Source organism: Harmonia axyridis, chromosome X (assembly GCF_914767665.1).
Source record: "Harmonia axyridis chromosome X, icHarAxyr1.1, whole genome shotgun sequence".
In the NCBI taxonomy this organism is placed as follows: domain Eukaryota; kingdom Metazoa; phylum Arthropoda; class Insecta; order Coleoptera; family Coccinellidae; genus Harmonia; species Harmonia axyridis.
In genome coordinates this window covers 34,374,703-34,379,702 of record NC_059508.1, presented here as the reverse complement: position 1 = coordinate 34,379,702, position 5,000 = coordinate 34,374,703, and the positions used below count along the sequence as shown (strand labels likewise).

Sequence of the window (5,000 nt, the reverse complement as noted above, 5' to 3'; positions counted from 1 at the left end):
CCGGAAATCGGCCGATGCATCACGTTAACTATTTCTTATATATCTAATATAATATACATCGAGACGGTAAGAATTCTTTTAATCGAAGATATACATATACTTCTCATCAATATCCAAAAGCTTATCGAAAAATAAATTACTCAACTTTTACGTGAAGAATCGTTCACCCAAACCTTATCCCCTATATATGTCAGGAGAACCCAAGGTTCCCCTCCAGACACGATTTAGCAAACTTTTCCCGATCGATCCGACCCACCGAGGCCGTCTCGACCGTCCGCTGCGCCTACTAGGGCCGATTTCTTCGGACTCCGATCAGAAAATATACCGATGCATGTCGTTAACACCTAGTCCGCCTCGTCCGATCTATCTAAACAGTCTCGACGCACCCAACACTCTTTCAAAGTCGGATTACTCGGACTCAATCTGAAAATGGACCGATGCATGACGTCAACACTTAGCCCGCCTCGTCTGATCGATCTAAGCCATCTCGACCCACCCAACACGCCTTCCAAGTCGGATCACTCGGACTTCGATCTGAAAATCTCCGGACTCATTTTTATGAATATCCCCAGTCAGTAAGAACGTTATTTCGCCAATATATACCAACAATAAACCATATTCCAATAGCTGAACCAAAAATATAATTCCCGATCCAAACGTTCTGCATCGCCCAACGCGACCACCTTCCCTATATATGTCAGGAGAGCACAGGGTTCCCCTCCAGACAACACTTACGCTCTATCCCCGACTCTCGGTCGATCGATAGGCCAGGTCAGCGGTGTCTGTTTCGGCCGAAGCTCGGACTTTGGTCAAAATGTTCCGATACAAAATTTGAACCAAGATAGATACAGATATGATTCCTTCTTAAATATACGTTGATTATCGAACAGAATATGGTAAATATTTTGCGATGACCGAGGATTTCATGAATTTTTTTTTTTTTCGAAAAAATTTTCTGTTATCGGAATTTCCTCAAATTTCATTTGGTTGCCTACTAATGCATATTAAAAACGATAATCAACAATCAGAATCATTATTTATCATTTATTTCAATTTTTATAATGAAAAACGTTCACGTCCTTTCGCGCCTCTCGATCGTCGTTTACGTGATGCATCGGTCAGCCCTAGTTTACGTGGTGCATCGGTAAGATCGAGTTCACGTTCTGCATCGGTAAGATCCAGTTCACGTGGTGCATCGGTAAGATCGAGATTACGTGGTGCATCGGTAAGATCGAGTTTACGTGGTGCATCGGTAAGATCCAATTCACGTTCTGCATCGGTAAGATCCAGTTCACGTGGTGCATCGGTGAGATCGAGTTTACGTTCTGCATCGGTGTGATCTAGTTTACGTTGTGCATCGGTAAGATCGAGATTACGTGAAGCATCGGTATGATCGAGTTTACGTTCTGCATCGGTCTGGACTTAGAGATATATTTTCGACGTGAAAATGTTCCGATACAACTTTTGAACCAGGATAGTTAGAGAGATGATTTTTTCTGGGATGTACGTTGATTGGGGAATGGATTGTGGAAAATAACTTGCCATGACCGAGGTGTTCTCGAATTTTTTTTTTTTTTCGAAAAATATTTTCTGATTTTGGATTTTACTCAAATTTGATTTCGTTGCCTTCTAATGTGTTCTAAAAGAGTAAATCAGTAATCAGAATCGAAAAATATTTTTCGGATTTTTTTTTTTTTGAAAAAAAATTTTCTGATTTTGGAATTTCCTCAAATTTGATTTGGTTGCCTTCTAATGTGTTTTTAAAGCGTAAATCAGTAATCAGAATCAATATTCATTGTCGACTTTAATTTTTATAAGGAAAAATGTTCACGTCCTTAAACGCCTCCCCATCATTAGCCCGAGTCCAAGTCGATGTCAGTCCCGAGCGGACGGTGTCAGATACTACCTATCGCCCCGGTCTGGACTTGGCGAGGTATTTCGACGTGAAATGTTCCGATACAACTTTTGAACCAGGATAGTTAGAGAGATGATTTCTTCTATGTTGTACGTTGATTGTGGAATGGATTGTGGGAAATAACTTGCCATGACCCAGGTGTTCTTGAATTTTTTTTTTTTTCGAAAAAAATTTTCTGATCTTGAAATTTCCTCAAATCTGATTGCGTTGCCTTCTAATGTGTTCTAAAAGAGTAAATCAGTAATCAGAATCAATATTCATTGTCGACTTTAATTTTTATAAGGAAAAATGTTCACGTCCTTAAACGCCTCTCCATCGTTACCCCCGACTCCAAGACGATGTTAGACCGGAGCGGACGGTGTCAGATGCGACCGATCTCCCCGGTCTGGACTTAGCGAGATATTCCGACGTGAAATGTTCCGATACAAAAATTTAACTGTGATAGTTAGAGAGATGGTTCCTTTTGTGATGTACGTTGATTGTGTAATAGAATATGGAAATAAACTTGAGATGACCGAGGTCTTCTGGGATTTTTTTTTTTTTTCGAAAAATATTTTTCGATTTCGGAAATCCCTCAAATTTCATTGAGATATGTCCTAATGTGTTCTTAAAGCTTAAATCAACAATCAGAATTAATATCCAAAAGTTATTTCATTTTTTATGAGGAAAAACGTTCACGTCCTTTCCGCTCCCAAAAAGTGAGATATCATAGAAAATATCGCAATATATGTTGTTTACGGCCATACCACGCTGAAATTGCCAGTTCTCGTCAGAACACTGAAGCCAAGCAGCGTCGGGCGCGGTTAGTACTTGGATGGGTGACCGCTTGGGAACACCGCGTGCTGTAAGCTTTTTTTTTACGTTCTGCATCGGTCTGCCGAGATAACGTGGTGCATCGGTATGATCGAGTTTACGTTCTGCATCGGTAAGATCGAGATTACGTGATGCATCGGTAAGATTGAGATTACGTGGTGCATCGGTAAGATCGAGATTACGTGGTGCATCGGTAAGATCGAGTTTACGTGGTGCATCGGTAAGATCCAATTCACGTTCTGCATCGGTAAGATCCAGTTCACGTGGTGCATCGGTGAGATTGAGATTACGTGGTGCATCGGTAAGATCGAGTTTACGTGGTGCATCGGTAAGATCCAATTCACGTTCTGCATCGGTAAGATCCAGTTCACGTGGTGCATCGGTAAGATTGAGATTACGTGGTGCATCGGTAAGATCGAGTTTACGTGGTGCATCGGTAAGATCCAATTCACGTTCTGCATCGGTAAGATCCAGTTCACGTGGTGCATCGGTAAGATTGAGATTACGTGGTGCATCGGTAAGATCGAGTTTACGTGGTGCATCGGTAAGATCCAATTCACGTTCTGCATCGGTAAGATCCAGTTCACGTGGTGCATCGGTAAGATGGAGATTACGTGGTGCATCGGTAAGATCGAGATTACGTGGTGCATCGGTAAGATCTACTTTACGTTCTGCATCGGTCTGCCCTTGTTTACGTGGTGCATCGGTAAGATCGAGATTACGTGAAGCATCGGTATGATCGAGTTTACGTTCTGCATCGGTCTGCCCGATATTACGTGGTGCATCGGTTCAGCCCTAGTTTACGTTGTGCATCGGTCTGGACTTAGAGATATATTTTCGACGTGAAAATGTTCCGATACAACTTTTGAACCAGGATAGTTAGAGAGATGATTTTTTCTGTGATGTACGTCGATTGGGGAATGGATTGTGGAAAATAACTTGCCATGACCGAGGTGTCCTCGAATTTTTTTTTTTTTCGAAAAAAATTTTCTGATTGTGGAATTTTCTCAAATTTGATTTGGTTGCCTCCTAATGTGTTCTAAAAGAGTAAATCAGTAATAGGAATCGAAAAATATTTTTCGGATTTTTTTTTTTTTCGAAAAAAATTTTCTGATCGTGGAATTTCCTCAAATTCGATTTGGTTGCCTTCTAATGTGTTTTTAAAGCGTAAATCAGTAATCAGAATCAATATTCATTGTCGACTTTAATTTTTATAAGGAAAAATGTTCACGTCCTTAAACGCCTCCCCATCATCAGCCCGAGTCCAAGTCGATGTCAGTCCCGAGCGGACGGTGTCAGATACTACCTATCGCCGAGGTCTGGACTTGGCGAGATATTACGACGTGAAATGTTCCGATACAACTTTTGAACCAGGATAGTTAGAGAGATGATTTCTTCTATGTTGTACGTTGATTGTGGAATGAAATACGGAAAATAACTCGCCATGACCGAGGTGATTACGATTTTTTTTTTTTTTTCGAAAAAAATTTTCTGATCGTGGAATTTTCTCAAATTTGATTTGGTTGCCTCCTTATATGTTCTAATAGCGATAATCAACAATCAGAATCAAAATCCATGATCGGGTTTGATTTTTATAAGGAAAAATGTTCACGTCCTTTTTTTCAACCCCGACTCATTGACGATGTTAGAACCGAGCCGGCGGTGTCAGATACGACCGATCGCCCCGGTCCCGATCGTCATTCACGTTGTGCATCGGTCTGCCCGAGATTACGTGGTGCATCGGTATGATCGAGTTTACGTGGTGCATCGGTAAGATCCAATTCACGTTCTGCATCGGTAAGATCCAGTTCACGTGGTGCATCGGTAAGATGGAGATTACGTGGTGCATCGGTAAGATCGAGATTACGGGGTGCATCGGTAAGATCTACTTTACGTTCTGCATCGGTCTGCCCTTGTTTACGTGGTGCATCGGTAAGATCGAGATTACGTGAAGCATCGGTATGATCGAGTTTACGTTCTGCATCGGTCTGCCCGATATTACGTGGTGCATCGGTTCAGCCCTAGTTTACGTTGTGCATCGGTCTGGACTTAGAGATATATTTTCGACGTGAAAATGTTCCGATACAACTTTTGAACCAGGATAGTTAGAGAGATGATTTTTTCTGTGATGTACGTCGATTGGGGAATGGATTGTGGAAAATAACTTGCCATGACCGAGGTGTCCTCGAATTTTTTTTTTTTTCGAAAAAAATTTTCTGATTGTGGAATTTTCTCAAATTTGATTTGGTTGCCTCCTAATGTGTTCTAAAAG

The 5,000-nt window shown here is 41.2% G+C and overlaps 1 non-coding gene across 1 annotated transcript; it reads left to right on the top strand.

The window, feature by feature from the left end:
* Positions 1 to 2,647: 2,647 nt before the first annotated feature.
* On the top strand, positions 2,648 to 2,766 carry LOC123688223. Its single transcript, XR_006749798.1, has one exon. It is a non-coding gene; the product is annotated as a 5S ribosomal RNA (ribosomal RNA).
* Positions 2,767 to 5,000: the final 2,234 nt, after the last annotated feature.